Source organism: Ictidomys tridecemlineatus, chromosome 7 (assembly GCF_052094955.1).
Source record: "Ictidomys tridecemlineatus isolate mIctTri1 chromosome 7, mIctTri1.hap1, whole genome shotgun sequence".
In the NCBI taxonomy this organism is placed as follows: domain Eukaryota; kingdom Metazoa; phylum Chordata; class Mammalia; order Rodentia; family Sciuridae; genus Ictidomys; species Ictidomys tridecemlineatus.
This window is the reverse complement of record NC_135483.1, coordinates 144489953-144508949: the sequence shown is the minus strand read 5'-3', so window position 1 is coordinate 144508949 and position 18997 is coordinate 144489953. Positions and strand designations below refer to the sequence as shown.

Sequence of the window (18997 nt, the reverse complement as noted above, 5' to 3'; positions counted from 1 at the left end):
CGTCGTGCCCACGGGAGTGTCCTTGAGAGCATTCTATTCTCTGATCCTAATATCAAGCTTTAAAAATACTGTTGCCGAATGGCTGGAGGTATTTGTTTTCTTTAAATAAATATATATATATATATACATAGTGTGTTTGTGTGTGTGTGTCTATGTGTGTGTGTGTAAAATGCTGAAAGAATCAGCCGTGTACACTAGGCAAAAGGCTAGAAAGGACGAGTCAAAAATTAACACTCTGGCCGAGAGTGAAAGCAAACTAAGTAAAAGGCACAGTTCCTGAAACAGCTTCTAACAGTTCACAAAGCTGTCCAATGCATTTGGCCTTGATGGTTCCTTTCATTTTAGCATTCACTGCTTGCAATGTTGAGTTGGAAAATTTAAGACAGTCTGTATTTTTTTCTTTTTCTTTTTCCCTAATGTTCTGTGAAAATTAAAAGCAAGCCCACATTTGACTCTCACCCCACAACATACATACCCCACACTGTCATTTTTTACAGGGGGGAAGAAAATAGGACCACTCTTTCTCTCCTTGTCCACTTCTCTTATTTTCAATCATTACAAATGCTGCCTTGGCTCTTTTTAAGTGTGGAAATTCTCATTTTTTCTGCAGTATTTCAGGCTCACACATTCCTTGGGGATATACTGAAAAGCTAACCAACTGCACATGGGAAATGAGAATGTTTGAGGCTAGAAAAACTGCAGTCTTCGGTAATTTTCCACTTGGAGTAGAAGTCATGAGCGACTTTTTGTTTTGTTTTGTTTTAAACATGATGACTTGAGGTTGGTATAGAGTGGTAGGCTCACATCTGAACGTGCGAACACGCTAAAGTGTCTTACAAAATTTAAATGGACTTCTTTCTACAAACATTTTTGCTATTTTTTGGGTGCATAATAAATAGCTAAGACAAGACACCTTTCCTCCACTTCCAGACAGAATTGCAAAAGGCTACTGTCTATAAATGAGAAATAGCCCTGGAGGACCCACCAGCAGGTTATGTAATATGTGACATAGACCACCAGGGGCTGAACTGAAACCGCTAATACTTTTTTCATAGGATCATTAGCTAGAGTTAAACAAGGTGTCAAAGTGAAAAGATGGGAAGGTTGACCTGGCTCATTATATTCACGTGCCTTCATTTTAATTATTCTTTGCATTAAAATTAAATGTTAATATTTAATTTTAGAATTTAAATGTTACCCCAAAACATTACCTTTCATCTTTTTAAACGATCCATGTATTATTTTGTGACTACTAACAAAACTTGATTTTCCATGAATATTAAAACTGTCCTGAGAAAACGCAATTAAAAGTTAAGGCTAACAAGAGGTTATTTGTAAAAATTTTCCCTGTTGCACATTTTGAGATAAAATTAATTGATTTGTTTTGAAATTTCATTCTTAAATCAAAATCAGTCTCCAGTCCAGATGAGTGAGCCTGGGGCTCATGAGTGAGCGTGCATGTGTTCTTGGCCTGGTGCTGACAGTCATCCGGTAAAAATATGTTCCTTTATAATAGCTGCTTTACAATTTTGAGACATTACTAGGCTTTTTACGTGCACTAATATTAGTTGCCCTGTGTACCTTAAATAAAGCCAACCCAATAAATTTGGGATTGTGGCTGAGAAATAAATGTCATGTCAGAAGCCCTCAACCAGATACCAGAAGAAGGATTACGTGACTGTTTAGTCCAAAAATTAAGTTTCATGTTTTTAATTGGTGTGATATCCTGTCCTTAGTCAATAGTGCTTAAATCAAAGGCAACCACAATAACCTGGAAGGGGATATAATAACAACTCCTTTCATCCCCTGGCTCAAATGTTTTTATGCTCAACCCTAATTTTTGTTAAAACACTTTCAGGCAAAGACAACAGGAAACAGTAAACATGGCAACGCCATGAAAATAATTTTCGGATGCACTATTTCTCTCTGTGTTCAAAGAGTTGAGTTGTGCAGGCTGCAGAGGAAAGTGCTGTATCATTAAACCTAATACAGACGAAAACAGCCACCATTCCAGCAAAATGGATACCCCCCTCCATTTCATAAATCTTGTGTCCAGCTAGACCAAAGCGCCCGGAATCGACTCAGTCCCTCACAGCAATGGCCTCAGGCCACGCTGCATCACAGTAGCACCTTCAAAGGGAACCAGGAGTATCCTAGAACAACTTTGGGAGCAGGGATGCAATTGTAACTGACAGCCAGATGTCCAGCCTGGGCTGCTATAACTACCCAGTGAGACTGCAGATGGTCCTGAGACCTCTGCATCTAAACAGCCAAGTGAATGATACACAGATAAACAACAATACCACGAATCATCAATAGGAACTGAAAAAGTTGCTAAGTGGCTGTGACTGATAAAGATTTCAGATGTCAAGAGTTGGTCAACTCAACCCCTTTTCCCCCTTCCCTCCCCTTTCCTCTCCCCCTTTCCTCCCAAACAAAAACCTGTTAGTGGCTAAAGAACCAGCAGGAAATGTTTTGACACCCACTGCCAAATGCTGATCTGTTAATCTGTCCCTGAAGCCTTTAATATATTTAAATGTTTAGATTATGGAAGCAAACAGGACTCCAGTAGAAACTACCTTACTGTGGAATAGGAGACTTAATAATTTGGCTAACTCTATGTTACCTTAGTATACTTCCTCCTTAATTAAAGATTACCTCAGAGGAGTATATTAAAATTCAAAGATAAAAGAAATTTGTTTTAATGATCATTAAAGCAATAACCAGCTTGAAGCTTTTTGTTCCTTAAATATGTGATCTGGAAAACAATGTGTAAGTTCTTCTAGTAGGTTAATAACATTTCTTATTCTATCTAGTCATATTTCTTCATTTTTCTCATTTTCAAAGATTCCACATTGCCTTGAAGTACTTTTCTCTTGCATAACCAGATTTGACGTGCATTTGTGATAAATAAGCTAAAACAAATATCAAGCCATTCTAATCAAAATATCAATGAAGAATTTCAGGAAAACACGGTAAAAATGTCTTACTTTGTAAAACATTTGAAATTTTAATTTTATGGTATTAAAGAATTACAAAATAATAGCATCACCTTCAACATATTTGTTCTTTCAGTGAATATTGGTGAATTTTTCAGTAGCATGAACTATTTTGCAATTTTTATACCGTCTCAGAGAGTAACTGAAAATTATGCCCTTTCAGGTGAACTCCTTTTTATGGAGTTTCCACAAAGATGCTTAGACTTAATATTTCAAATTCATTCCTTCTGGTGACATTCTTCTGTGGGGCTCTAGTGTCCCATAGACATGAATTCCAAACCCACTTCGAGGTCTCAGCTTTTTCCAAACAATGTCCGAGCATTTTCTCAGAACAGTTTTAATATTCACGGAAACTAGAAGCCTCTCAAAGAAACTGCTGTGAACACTGAGCCCTTTCTGCACAGCTGGTCTGACAGTCTGGTCTCTTCAGTTGCCACCAAGACTTTGCTTCTGCAGACACACATAGCAACTCTCCAAACAGAAGCATCTGATGCCCTTTCCCGGACACAATTCCAGAAAATATGCTGACCAGGAAGAAACAGCAGGGGTGAGAGAAGCGGCCAGCGTGCTCAAAACATCTTAACAAGCACTAATTGAATGTTGTGCTTGAAAAATATGGCTTAAGAAAGCCAAATACAATAACTTCTTACAGATGGTTTTAAGAACTAACAAGACCTGTAGGAAACAGCGCATTAAGATCGGTGTCCCCAAAGTCTCTTAGAACCATTAGCGGCTGGAGGTGGTGAGCACTTCAGGAAGAAATTATCAGAATCGGTCTGATGAGAAGCTGGGGAGTTTTTTTGTTTATGGTTTTTTTTTTCCTTGTTTCTTTCAGAAGTGGGCATCTGTTTTAGTGCATGCCACTGTCAATTACTGAAACAGCCTGTCAATTGGATATAAAAAGGGCATTAGCAGCCTTGAAATCTAATTTTTTTTTCTAATGGGTACAGAACCATCCTGGAAAACAGCTGTGAACATCAAGGCTGCTAGAGCTGTGCTCTGTCCTTTCAGTGTCCCCTGTCCCCATGCACAGTAGGCATTTCATAACTGTTCATTCAATTATTGAAGAATTCCTTCAATGATTACTCTATGCCAGGGCTGGATGAAATTTTCCAGATCAAGTAGTTAGGAAGACAGGTAGGATACCCACCTTTCAGAGTGTGCAACCTGGGTGAGGGTATTTGTTGAAGTGATGTGTACATGGATGGAAGGATGGAGGGATGAAAAATGTGTACTGGGGAAAAAAGGTGTTTCTCAGACATAGGTCTGGTGGTCTAGTCGGATAGTCATTTGGGATGAGCCCTTCGGCTGATCATATTAGAAGTAAAGAACCTGATTCTGAGCAGAGATGTTTGGGACAAACTTGGTGGTGATAACCAGATTCAACATGGGCCTGAAAATAGGTGCTGGCCTGGTGATCTGAACCTCAGATAAAGAAGCTCTGATGCTAAGTGACATTTTCCAGGATGTGGGTCTGTTCAAAATTACTCTTAATACCAGTTCTTAGCAGAATCTGGAAGATGATTCTCTGTAATAAAGGAAAACATAGGTCTAAAATGTTCAAAAAACCCTATATTATACTAAACTTCAAACTATACTAAAAGATTAAAAGCAATGCATATAAATATATATAATTCAACATATATATATTTTCCCCCCTAAAGAAGAGATCGTATTTCCAGTTTTTTGTAGAATGCCTCTTGGGAAGATATCTTGCTCACCCAAACTGTCTTTCCCTCTGGCAGGCTGCTTGACCTCCTTGCTGTTTGTTTGCTTTAATTCTAGTCCCATTTGGCATTAATTCAGCTACTTAATATCAATGTTCTACAGCTTCTCAATACCCATGATGCAAAACAGTGAAACAACTGTTAGAACCAGTCAAAATGAATGGAATAGGGACAAGAGATTGTCAATCTGCTCTCTCCAGAGCAGTTGGCAGAGTCTTTGGGGGACAAAATGAAGTATTTGAGCAGGAACTCTGTTACCAAACCTCTGCCAGGTAGAGGTGGTCAGTTGGGAATGAGTTAAATCTAACCAGGCTATTGAGAAGGCGAGGGGAGGGATTAAGTAAAAAAACTCCTGCCAAACTAGATGTTTTCCATAAAAGAAGTGGTTAACTAGATTTTTCTTCTCCAGCATGCGGCTTTGCAGTATAATGAAAAAAAAATCCAAATATAATCAATGATGGGATAGTAGTCTCTAACCCCACAGAACCACTGTGCCATGCCCCTCCTACTTACCACACCACATGCCAACCCACATGGAACAAGGACTCTTCCCTGGAATCAGTGGAGGGAGACATACTCTGGATGTAGTGGAAGTTCACTTATAAACATTTCCAGAAATCCTTCTGTGTCATTCTCTAAATAGCTTTATATGCACTCATTGATAGGGAAAAAAGTTGGCCAGTTGGGCAGGGTGTGTGTGTGTGTGGGGGGGTGTCTGTTGACGGAATTGTTATGGGAGAAAAAAACAATTATTTTTGAAGTTGAAGCATTATTAATATAAGCTTCAGCCTTGGGGAACTCCAATAGTTAAAGAAAGCAAGCTGTTCTTACTGTCACAAAATAGGACAGAGTAGTTCAGGTATGCTGGTAGCCACCATTCACAAGTGAGAGCTCAAGGATGCTTAGAACTGTCTCAATGCTTTACATTCAATTGGTTATTTAATTGTTACAACAAACCTGTTAAAGGACTCATCCTCATTTAGCAGATGAGGAAACTGAGGATCAAAGAGGTTAAGTAATGCCTAGTACTAGTCACATCTAATAAGTGGTGGAGTATGGATTTAATTTTTACAGTCATCTGCCTCCAAAGCCCACAGCATTATACCAGCTCTGAGGCCATTTAATATTAAAGTCAAAAATCTAAAGTGATTATTTTATTCACATACATGAGAGTCGGGTGAGTGTGTTTGAAACCAGGTCTGGAAGACCATTAGGGTAGCTTTTAAATACATGTTTAAATGTAACATTTCCATGTATTATCCAAATCTTTGTAATATTTTATGGGACACCAATCTCATTCTTTGTGTTCTCCTTCCATACTAGAGTTTTTCAAAGAAGAGCCACAGATGTTTCAGATCCAGAAGGTGCAGCCTTTCCTCTCCTAATAGGAAGCAGTGCCCCAAAGCTGGCCCTAGAGGAGCTGGGGAAGCCAAGGAGCCTGCACACACATGCTTAGCAGGAATGACACTCAAAGTCTGAGACACTGACAGGGGAAAAGAAAGAATGAAGAGCACAGTAAGCAAGGGAGAAGAAGGGGAAACTTCTTTCTCATCTTCCTTGTCCATCCCCACAGACAGCACTGTGGTCACCTCAGAGACATAAGCTGTGGCTTCCCAGATGCCCTCCCCAATCAAAGGCTGGAAGTGTCTCAAGTCTCTCTAGAGGGTTGCTCCCAGGAAGGAGAAAATAAGGTTTGTGGAGGCAGACAACCTGGAAGTCTTGGCTTGTCATCTGAAACATGTGAACTCAGGCAAGCCACGAACCTCTTTGGGTCTCAGTTTCCTCATCTGTAAAAATGAAATAATGACAAGGTCCATTTCACCAAATATTGAACATCTAATGGGATCGTGTATTTTCAACAGTTTTATGGAGTTATAATTGACACATAATAAACTGCACATATTAAGAGATGACGCATTTGAAAGAGCATTTGTCAACCATAAAACTTTTAATCTCTCCCAGGCAGAAATCTTGCAGTAGCTCCCTCATTTTTAAAGCCATTTTCTATTTGGTTTTTGAAAGTCTCTATCACTGAGCTATACCTTGCCTGGCCCATCTCATTTCTCACCATTTTCTGATATAGACACTCTGATATGATGAGGCCAGCCTTCACTTCACTTTTTTAAACTGGCAACAAGGGCTACCCAAACCCCTGACAATCACCTCCAAGTTCCTTCCAACCCCTTCATTCCTCCAGCCATTGCACACAGAGCATATACTCTTAGCCAGGCACTGAACTAAGTGCTGGGAGGCTTTGCAAGCAAGAAAGTAGAATTCACTTCCCCCAGTGCCCTCTGAGAAAGTCCCCTCAGTAGAGGTGCTATTCCCCTGCCAGTCACCCTTTCCCAGGTGAATCCAACATCTCCAGCATCCTCTCCCCTAGGAAATCTCTTCTAATTGTCTTAGCTAATTATCTTATTCCCCTTTTAAAAAAATCTCCTTTAGCCTTTGTAGCCTCTTTCATATAATTTAGTGTGTGATTTTATTTTGTAACATTTTTACAGGTGTAAGCACCATACAGGAAGCTATTTTTCCATATTCTCATAACTCAGAGTAGACATATCAAACGCTTATTGATTTCCAAAGAATACATCCTAAGAAATGTTTCCAAAGGAATAGGACCCAGCATCGTCCCCTCGGTGGCACTGTACTATGGGCTGCTGGCCCCTGCTTAGAAGACAGCACTAACGAGGACAGTCTGATTCATGGCTTGTCCAAAGCCAACCATAGGGGAAGCCATGCTCAAGGACATCTTCCTGCTGCCAGGAAAAGACAACTGTCTCCTAGCAACCAGATTCCAGTGGCTTCCTGTCCTGGGAGCCAGCCTGGGCTTATGCTTTATTGGCTAGGTTTTGCATTTTGGCCTTGCTCATCATTGAATTTATTCTAGATTCTGAAACTTTTAGGAATAAGGTCCGATCTGCAGGCTGGCTTCCCAGATTAGAGTCGAGGTACCATTTCATTCATAATGTCCTTTCAGCAATCATATGCATGACTTTCATGGAAAAGAATGTTTCATCTTAGCCTAAAAAGGGTGAATATATATTTTTAAAGATCTTATTTATATCAGAGCAGGTCGGTTTGAAAGATGAAAAAGGAAAAAGCATGCATTATTTCTATCAAATAATCAAAATGTACTCAGACTTTTTCCAAAGGGATGCACTATCATTCAAAACCTGTTATGGCCATAAACTTTAACTTGGCAAATTTACAGATGCAGAAAGAAAGGCAAAGTCAAATTTGAAGAAAGTGGCTCAAGATCCTTAAAAGTTTTCAGTGGCTCTTAAAATGATATCTGCTGCAATATTGGTTCAGCATCCATTGCCTCAACATTCTTTCTAGAGATTTCTAACCACAGTTTTAGTATATATAACACTACAGTTTTATTTTGGTGGGATTGAATTTAGCAGCTGATGTTGCATTTTTAGTTTTCTCTTATTCTTTTCAATTATTCATAAAGACCACAAGTTACTCGTTGTTTAAAAAAATTATTCAGACTTCATAGTGAAGAACTCAAAACTAATAGTAAATATATCCCTAATTCCTCGACCCCATAAGTGTGAGTTAAAGATCTAGTTACTTTTTTCTCTCAAAAAGGAAAATGCAGATGAGACAGGTTGAATTCAGTGCCTACAGGCACATGTGTCAGAGAACTGGTAAACCTGCCCTCTTTCCCAGCAAGGCTACCAAGCCTGGTATTGACCTGGGTTCCTGCCTTAGAATCTGCTGCTCCAGATTAATATAGTGAGACTGGACTTTGTGGAATCAAGAATTCTTGAGAAGGAGCCTTCATTTCCTCCTGTTTTCCTTCCTCTCTCCCAGCACTAACAATCCCAAAGCCACGAGTCAAAGCTTAATTCTGCTTTGACCGTGGTGGAGTCTCACTCCACCTAGACAGAGCCCTTCTTCCCTGGAAGAAAACACAATTTGCCAGAAATCCATCCTTGCCTCATCCTTTCATGGTCCATTTAATTTACCTCTGGATGGATTTTTTAGTAAGGGGGTATTGAACATTCTGTAGGAAAGCTCATTGGCTCCTTGGTTTCCTCTTTGGCAGATCTGTGTACATTTAGGTCTCAGGTGCAGGATGAGCCATGTAGTTTGAGTGGAGCACTCTGCTGTACTAAGCTTACTCACTACACAGCCTCCCAGGAGCATCAAAACCGTCCTTTTTGTCCCACACTGCTTTCCATGCCCTGAAATGGTCAGAAGACCCACTGAGTATCTTGGGAGAATGACTGTCTTTAAAGTTCCTAAGGAATTTTTGGTTAAAATTTTGAAAACTGCTCTGCTACCCACTATCTGAGTTCTGATTTTCTAGTCTTTAGTAGTCATCTATGTCTGTTCACTGGGTGGCTTAAAACTACTGGAAGTAAATTCAGCTAAATCATGTTTTCCCAAAGTGGGGTGGCAGGGGTAAGGGGTACCTCTGACTTCTCCTCTAACCCTTTCCAAACATCTATTTGCAGTGGAATGAGCTGAGGACAAGCAAGGCCCTGTGAGGCAGGCCTGTGTCTCATCCCCCTAGGTCCAGGATTCCAATCACTGCTCAAGATTGGAGATGATTCAGGGATAATAGACCTGGGTCCCAGCCTTCATCCTGTCCATTTTCATCATGGTTTTCAGAATAACTATGAATGGCCAAATTGATTAGGAGCTCTAGAAAGCCAAACACAGTGGGAGTGGTGTTAACTGCATAGATTCTACATTTCCATAGACCTGAGTTAAACTCCCAATATATTATATACTAGCTGAGTGACCTTGTGAAAGTCATTTGACTTCTCAGAACATCATATCCTTTACTTGCAAAATAGAAATTGTGGTAACTACCTGTATGATCTGTGTGAGGATGAAGCCAAACAAAGTACGACAAGAATTTAGCAGAGTACCTGAAACTACTGTGTAATGAACAACAGATTATAATACATAGTGCTTTGAAATGTGAAGTAGATTAGATTATTTTATTATCTGTTACTTCTGTGCAAAACATGGTGCTGAGTGGTATGGAGACTCAAAAAAAATTTAAGCTTTCTCCTCAAAAACTTTGTAACTTAATTGCTAATTGAGGAGACAACACAGAAACCCATTTAAAAAAAATGCAAAATAGCAGCTGGACACAACCTCTCCTGGAGAGCGGAGTGTTCCCAGTAAAGTCAAGTCCAAGCCTGAGACAGATGCTGCCTTAAGTAGTGGTCTATGAGCCATACCTGAACCAACTAGGGCAGGTTATAAAATAGCATTCAGCACACATCTGACAAATAGCTATTGACTTACCCTGTGCCAGACACTGTGCTGGGTGACAGGTATGTCCATCTTCCTGGGGTTTAAGAAGCATTCAGGATCTGTTTGAGGCATTCCATAGGAATTAACCCTTACCCTTCAACAAAACTAGGAGGGGGCTGAATGAAGAAACTAAGCACAATAGGTTAAATAACTTGCCCAAGGCCACATAAATAGTATGCAGGAGAATTGGATCAAAATGTACCAAAGTGGTTCTAGGGCCTGGTGACCTCATGCTTTCCACTCTCTGACAGCACCTGGTATTATAAGGGACCCTTTCATGCCTCTAGTTTGGCTCCTTACTCCTCTTTATCCTGGGTGGTATGATTGGGGCTTATTCTTTTCCTTCATTTCAGCACTGAAAACTTGAGGAAGACTGAAGTGTCCCTGTGGATACAAGTTAGGCCCTTCACTGAGAAAACTATGTCATCAGTTACTGTATTTAAGCCAATTACACTCTTATTAAAAAATAAAAATTACTAAAACTTCCATTCATTAAAAATAACTGCTTTATGGGAAGTTTACTTCATAATCTAATAAACCAGATTTTTTTTTAACCTGAAAGCAGTTGTGGGCTTTGAAGTATTACTTAAATTGTCCTAGACGCAGATTATTTATAAAATTGAACTGTCACTTTCTTACCAGAATGCAAATTAATAGGCTCTCTTGATTTCTGCACTTGAGCATAAATCCTCTTACATAAAACACTGTGAAATTTGGAGGGCTACAATCTGAACCCCTCTCTCTGTCTCTAGCAGTACAAAGCAAAGAACACAAACTGTGAGTAATAACTGAATGGAGGAAGAATGCTGACTCAGAGCCTAACATTACCTCCTTTCCTAGTTCTTCCACTGTCAGAGAAAAATTTGAAAGAAAAAAAAGAAAAACTGCCTCCTATTTGCAAAGGGAAAACATCATAAAAAGAGAAAAATGGCTGCCGAAATAGTTGCAGCACATAAATTTTTTAAAAAGATGGGTGCAGTCCTTCCTTATGCTCTTTACAGAACCTAGACCACCACCAGCACACATCACCATACTAGACCAGGTGCTAAGTTTTATTCATGGTTAGCAAATGACACACAAAAACCAAAAATTGCTCCCATGAAGTTGAAATCAAAGAGCCCTCATCAGCAGTCTTACACAGGAGAGTCCACACATGTGTATGCTAGAGGCAATCCTGCAAGAGGCGCATGCTTCCTGGGAGCTGTGCTAAACAATGACAGATTACAAAATCCCAGTGTGATGTGTTGGAACTTCACACACACACACACACACACACACACACACACTTATGAAAAACACTGCCAAAGTCCTTCAAAGCCAAAGTTTAAAAGAACACGTGTTATGGACATAATAATAGTCATTTCAAAATCACTCCGTTTATGAATCCATTCCTCATCTCTTTTATCACTTTGGCACACTATTTAGGAAATAACAGAGAAAGAGAAATATGAAGCAAGAGACAGAAAATTTAATTATAAAACAAAGCCACCCACCTTACAGGAAGTACAATGGCCTTCTTTTGCAGCACCAGTGTGTTAAGTGATCGTGCATCTATTTAAAAGAAAAGAAAAAATTTGTAAAGAAATAAAAGGAGCAATATCTCAGTCCTTGTCAATCAAAAAATAAGAATATAAAAATGAATGAAAGCACCATGCTCTGGGCTTTCTGGTACAAGGCAGAAAACAGAGTCCTCAAGTCCTTCCCCTGTTTTGCAAAACTAAAGGAAAACAAAAAATAACTGCAAGAGAAGTTGTCTTGGTGAGAGGGAAGGACCTTAAAACACCTTGTGCCCTCCTGGGTCCCTCCCAATGCCTTCAGTCGTGGGTTGTAGAAGCCGGCACTGTTCAACACCAATGTCACCATTGGCTGTTTAAATGGCACAAAAGTACACTTAGAAATGAGAGGAAAGTGACTGACACGGATATGCTGAGCCAGCCCCACTGCCACGAGAAGAGCCTTAAATGCCCACACAAGGAGAATAAAAAGAAAAGCACATTTTGCAATAGAATAAATTCTTTTTTTTTTATTGAGACCGCTGAAAGTCACATGACCCTGAATGTAGCTTTTTAGGAAAGCAACTGAAATGGTAAAGAAAGGAGTGGGGCTGCCCCCTTCCTCCCGTAGCCTCTCAGCCGCGTGTCCGCATTCTTCTGGGCGCATCTGTGGAGCTATTAAGTGGGATAATCCCTCTGGCCTTTGATACATTTCTGGACATGATTATTTCATTACTCGCAGTATATCAGTAGGATCATAATAAAAAGGACTTCTGACAACCTGCCAAGAGTTTTGTGGCCTTGTAAACACAAAAGTGCTCTAATAAAATTTTATTAAGTGTTAAAAAGTCATAAAAAGTGAAATAACATAAACTACAAAATTTACTGTCCTCAGCAAATGCTGAAAATATCGTCCACAGTAAAATTAAATTAGCATGTAATAGACAGAGAAGCAGTGTGGAGTGGATTTAAAAGAGGATCCAGGGAAAATGACACTGTAACCCAATCAGGGTCACGGGGATTTAATTCGGATTTTTCCCACTAAATGTGAATAAATGTGCTGATTACAGACAAGAGCTCCGGGGTTACCGGAGTCTCACACATTGTCAATACTTTGGAAGAAATAATATATTGCAGATTGTAATGAGCGCAGGGAGACCGCGCGAGCGTCTGGGGGGGAGGCGGCGAGGGAAAGGGTGTCCACTAGGGCGCGCTGCGAGACCGGGAATCCCCGCCAGGGCGCCCACGCCGCCCGAAGCCGCGCACGCCTAGCCCTCGTCCCCTCGAAATCCCATTTACAGTGAGAGGTACCCCCACTCCTGTGACATTTTCTGCAAATTGGAAGAAAATGAAGTGTTAAGTCTAGCTTTGCCGCAGGCAGCCCTCGGTTCCCGCTTTCAGAATGGGAGCCCAGGATGGAGATACGCTGTCCCCGGCGATGCTAAATCCCCAGGGGACGCACTGCCCTCCTCCCAGGCAAGCGCCCGTGGACTGGCCGCCCCGCCCCGAAAGCTCGAAGAACTAGCGAGGCCTACGTCTAGCTCTGCGCTGGGCACGGGTGCGCTCGGATTGCGGTGGGCCATCCGCCCAATCGCGGGTTCAAGTGCGTTCCCGCGCTTGACACCACCGTTCTGGGAGTGAGTTCTTCCCTGCCCAGCCCCGTTCCCGGTTTCAAAGTGCCCCACTACCCTGGCGACCTCTCCCCGCCTCCCTGTCTCCCTGGGCCGCCCGCCTAGGGCTCGAATCCCCGCGCGCGGCTTCGGGTGGTGGCAGAGGCGCGCCGGCGCGGGCGAGAATCCAGACCCAACTCCTCCTTTGCCAGGAGGGTCTCCTCCGAGCCCGTCGTGAAAATCCTCCGGGAAAAGAAGTCGGGCTTCCTCTCCACGCAGCTCCAAGTGGACTCCGGAATCGGCAGGAAGTGGCTCCTCGAATTGCGCCTTTGCAGACCGCCTTTGCTTTGCTCAAGAAAAGCAGCTCCCACTCAAGTCTTGTCTCCCCCTTCCCTCGAAAGCCCCGCACAGGTTTGTAAAGAGGGGAGCGAGGTCTGAAAAATATTCGTCTTCCAGGGAGTGAAATGTTGGTTACGGCGCGCAAAGAAAGATGGGTGCTTTTTAGCTAGAAAAAAAATCAACATGCCACGTCTTGTTTTGCAGTTCCAGAATGGTGCCAACGCTACCCTCTGAAGAGTCCGTATCGCTGGGTTAATTGCAACTTAGTGAAATGGGAAATAATTGGGCAGTGACGTGTTTCGTGGCATCATTTCTCCTTAGGAGTGTCTAAGATTTTAAGTTTGTTTTAAGCAAGGTTTTAAGACTTGCCATAAAGTAAACTTTGTAAGTCAATCGGTTACTTAAAGCCTAGAAGAGGTAAGTTAAAGTTACCATGTACTATACAATCCTCCAGTTTCTTTTAGAAGCTTGCATAGGTGACTAAGGCGAGGGCATCTTGCATTTTTAATTTTCCAAATGGCAAGGGCGTTTTGGTTTTAAGGTAGCAAGGTTAATGTTCAAGGGCAAATGGAGCCTCGGAGGGTCTCTTGATGAACAATGTTTACTTAATACTTGAGGCATGAAATAAATATGATTTACAGTACAAATTATACCTCATGTTTTCAACTTCTTTAGTTATAAGTTATATGAGAAAGGTGATTAACAATTTTTAAATGACAATGTTTTATTTGCAAAGTATATTGAATTTGAAATAGGCTGGAACAGCAGGGTTAAAAAAGCAAACAAGTCAACTTAAAAGTGGTTTGATATTTGCTATCAAAGGCTTTGAGAGCTAATAAAAACAGAATTAAAAAGAATGGATATAAATAATAAAACTCCATTTTGACCCAATGTGCCTGTCCCCAGGGACGGGACAGATGACACTCAGGACTCCTCGATTTTGAGCTAGTCCCTGCAGACAGCAATTGTGAATGTGGTAGGTCAGCATTGCCTTTGAAAATGCAGGGCAAGTATGTTTATGGTAGTACAGAAACAAAAATTTTTACTACCTAGGATTTCCTCAGTAGTTCAGCCTAAAAGTTTTGCATTTAAAAATTTATGATAAACATTTCTTCATTGATTTATGAAGTTCACAAGGAAACTTTGTACTTGTATTATTTTGTTCAATGTTCACATTTCAGATTGAAGTTCATCTGTCTTTCAAAAGATTTTATAAAAAAACATTTTTATAAAAAAGTTTCACAAAACATAATCATTGTTTTTACCTCTTCAGCTACACATATGATTGCTGACATCTTTTTTTAAATTTTAAATAAGATTAATATTACCCCATTCCGGGAGTTTAATGCAAAGAAGAGGATTTCTAAGCCTGAAAATGCAGTCTATATAAAATTGTGAGGTCAAACATTTTTGTAAAGCAACTTGGAAATTTATATATATTAAATGAATATGAGAACATATTGTAAAGTACTTTTCTCACATCATTCCTCCTCCTTCCAAAAAGTTAAAAATTCAGACTGTTTTCCATCCTATCATAATGCAATCATCAGATATTTTAAAAATCATAATAAACAGTTCTGTTAAGATGGTGACTAGCCTTCAAAGTATTATTAAGAAAATATAAGAATATTCTCAACCCTTAATATGTTTGAGGGACTTGAAAAAGTGAGAAGTTTGTAGACACATTATGCTACTGAAATCTGTGAACATTAAAATGTCTAAGTAATTACATAATTATATTCTGTCTAAGTAGCAGAAGTATTTTTTCCAACTACTTTTTAAACTTTGAAATTTTTATGTTTTAATTAGTGGCTTTCTTTTAAATGTTGCAAATGTTTAGTTTAATCATCTGTATGATAAAAAATTATTGGAGTTTGTTCTGTTGACTTTCTGTATTAAAAAGCTGATAAATATTTTATATTGATCGTCTTTTGATATACATGGAATAAATTTGAACATGTGCCTTGTTGGACTAAAACACAATACAAGTCCATTTCTCTTTCTAAAACTTGGCATTGATCCTGGTCACACTTTTTTTTTTTTAATCATACGAAATGCTATTGAAATCAATTTGAATATGACAATTTACAGGAAAATTTGAAGTCTGCAAATTTTACACAAAAGAAAATATACTAAGATACAAAGTAGCTAATAGTTAAAGTTGTATCAGGAGGTATCATTTTGGGATTATGATTTTAAAATTAGTTTTGTACTCACGAAGGATTTTCTTTTTATTTGTGAATATCTAAATTTTTCTACCCTGCAGCTTCAAAATTCAACAACCAAATACCAAATGTATTTTTAAGGTGACTAAAGCAGATTGGTTTTATGGAAGCAAGCAAACATTCAATATTGTATTTTAAAATATAAACTTAATTTTAGTTTCTGACAGAAATCTTGTGACCCCTCATCAGTTTTCCAGATCAGTTTTAAAGCAACTTGTAAAAACTACCTTTTCCACATTAGAAGTTCATATTTAAGTTTCCTTAACTGCAAAATCATTCTAAAACAGAGTGTTTTATGTGAAGGGCCATTTCATGTGTTGGTCCCATCGATTACTTATGAATGTATAAAAATCTTGTTTAAAGACCAGTAAAAGTGAGGAAATTCCAAGTCAAGCTGCCTGATTCCATTCATAATTCATCCCAAGTGCCTGATTTAGGAAACTTGCAAACAGTTTATAGCTATACATACAAAATAAGTTTGCTTGCTTTATAAGCGGGGAAAACAGTTCACTTTGACCTCCTTGCTCAGAGAAGCTTAACTTGATAAAACTATGGAATGTGGGCTAAGCTTTTTGGTTTCTCAGGAATTTTCCAATCTCAACCCTTTATGGATTTTCACTTTTTTTTTTCGAAATATAAACACACAAAGACAACTTTTTGTTCTGAGGTGGGATTGGCTTTCTCCCAACCATTTCCTTCCCCCTGTGTATTGGTCCCATCATCCCGTCATCCGAGTGTTGGGGGGACAGAAGCCCAACAATGAGAAAAAGAGCATGTACCACTTCTCTGCCCCCTTCATCATCCCCACTGCCCTTTATTTTGAGGAATTTAATACTGACACATAGTTCAAACTGCTACCTCCACAGCCCTAAGGACTTTGAGAATTGGCAAGAAACCCATGTAGACTTTTGGATTCTGAGCTGGGAAAAGCGAATGGGGAATCCCATGCCTCATACTGGGGCACTCACAGGCTATCTTCCAGATCTTAAGCAACCCATCTGCTCATTTTCCAAAAGCTGCTCTGTAGGCTCATGCTTTCCCTTACTTTTGATCTTCAGGAAGACTTTAAAACATTTTCATGGAGTTTCTTAAATATTCCATGGAATCGTAATTTTAAACCAGACTAATTTTAAGGGTGAAAACTGGCCCAGAGAGAGTCTTTACATTGTAACTTCAATCTCCTGGGAACTCAAGTGACGTATATATATATATATATATATATATATATATATATATATATATATATTTCTTGAAACCACGGGTTTCTGGTGGAAAAGGTTACCATCTACTTGGAGTAGCTGTTATTGTCAGGACCAGGTAATATCCACCCAACACGCTTCATTAAACCGGAACAAACGTGACACTGAATGACTGGCTCCCAGTTTTCCTGAATGTAGGTCATTTTGTGTCCTTACAATTTAACGTTTGAAGGGATTTCCTGTCTTTGAAGTATAGTAGTTTGTCACCTGTGTGGCTAACCTCCTTACAAGTTGAGGCTCTGTTGGTACTTTGAAAGACTGAGTGACTCCATGTTCCCTGCCTGAATTTCCCGGCCCGCTGGTTGCAGACTCTGCAGCTGCGGGATTTTCTTACAAGTCAGTGCCTGCAGATCCCCTGTACCAAGCTTCATTCCTCTAGGTCAGAGAGCCTAAAAGAAAGGCCTGGAGCCATCCACTCACCTGGTGAAGCCATAAAGAGGTAAGCTTTCATAATGAGAGGCCATATATCAAAATTCATAGCTTTCTAGAACCGGAGTAACTAGTGCTCAGGCATTAGGCTCTCATGCCAGAGCATAGCACAGTAACTGGTGCCAAATGTGCCACAGTAGGTGAAACAGATCTAAGTAGTAAAGCAACCAATGTCCTTGTAAAGACATGATATTCTTTTCTAATTTAAGAATTCATACTACTTCATCATATTTTGTGATTCGGAGCCTACAATTAAATGTTTCTAGTAAAATGCGAGTATTTGAAAGAAAATACCTTTCATAAAATGTATTAGGAGACAACTGTGAATTGTTTCTAAAAATGATGGGCATGCTTATTTTTACCAAATGGTACAAGTGCATGCGAGCTCTTTGGAAACCATAGCACACCCTTCAAACGAAACCTATTTGCAGGGATTTAAATAACTTTGATTTTACCACACCCACCAACTAATCCTTGTATTCTTACTGCAAAAACCTAACTTGTCCTCTTGGAGAAACTTTCCAATTGTCTGAAAGCCTGAGCACAAATAAGGCATCTTTGTAATGCAATCAAGAGTTTTTTTCATCTAATTTTAAAGTAAGCATTTAGAAGTTTATTGACTTCAAGGGCTTTCTTTCAGAGAACTGGATATGTGTATGTGACATTAGGACACTTTGCTAAGTCTTTCGAGGGATGTGGTTCAGTGGTAGTTGCTTACTTTGTATGCTCAAGGCCCTAGATTATTCAATCTCCAACACTGGGGGGGGAGGGGAGGAAGAGAAGAAGATATTTGAAAACTGAGTGAAAGAAGTCAAAAATAGATTTCAATCCAATTCATTATCAAATAAGAAACTATACAGAAAATTAAATATGTCAAATGGAGGAGTGTTGTCCTAAATTCTGTTTATGTAATTCTGTCACAATAACTTGGAAGGCAATTTTGATGCCTATGCACTTCCTTTTTGTGGATATTAATCACTTTGTCCCACTTAATTTCTCTGGAAGAAATTGTAATCTTGGTAACAGAGTCAGCCCTAGATTGTGAATGGACACCTAGCAGGCTGCTTTCTGGCCAGAAGCAGTGACCCATCTGGAGAAAATGCCTTTAGCATACATCTTCACAAAGCATCCATCCCAAGGGCATACAACCTATGTTCCCAAAGCAAGTGACCACACTATGTCCAGCCAAGAGGGTAGACGCCACACTCCCACATTTGTCTCAAGCTTCTGAAGGACCCTGATTCTAGTCTCTACTTTTAGCAACTATAAGCCAAGTTTAAGTTATCAGAATGGATTCTATAGCTACCAAACGAAAATCCTACCTTTAGTTACATGTTCCCACACCTTCCATACAGGTTAAATGTTCTAGTCACTCCTGATTACATCACAAATGATTTGAGAACAGGACAGGTGGGAGCAGGGCACAAAGGAACAGCTGACAATCTCCACAGACTTCAAGCACTTGGAACCACTTTGAAGTCACCCAGCTGCTCTGATGTTTTAATTGTCTTCAGTGAAACTCCAAAAACCCCATAATGTCTACCTTAAAAGCATCAGGAGTATTTTAATTGGGTAATAACCATCCATATTTTTCTTCTGATAAATTAAAAGGAATTAAGAATGAAATTTTATG

General features: G+C 39.7%; 2 long non-coding RNA genes across 6 annotated transcripts in view; one reads left to right on the top strand and one right to left on the bottom strand.

The window, feature by feature from the left end:
• The window catches only part of LOC120893064 (uncharacterized), a 172710-nt gene extending 159263 nt beyond the window's left edge, over positions 1 to 13447 (bottom strand). For 4 of the 5 annotated variants that reach the window (XR_013424164.1, XR_013424163.1, XR_005738021.2 and 1 more), the window contains exons 1-2: positions 11793 to 12859; positions 11503 to 11560 (exon numbers count right to left, since the gene is read on the bottom strand). This is a non-coding gene — a long non-coding RNA (uncharacterized LOC120893064). Of the gene's footprint in view, positions 1 to 11502; positions 11561 to 11792; positions 12860 to 13305 lie in introns of those variants that run through there. The other variant, XR_013424165.1, reaches the window with a different exon arrangement.
• On the top strand, positions 13002 to 16069 carry LOC120892780 (uncharacterized). Its single transcript, XR_013424162.1, has 3 exons — positions 13002 to 13139; positions 13325 to 13523; positions 13656 to 16069. It is a non-coding gene; the product is annotated as an uncharacterized LOC120892780 (long non-coding RNA).
• Positions 16070 to 18997: the final 2928 nt, after the last annotated feature.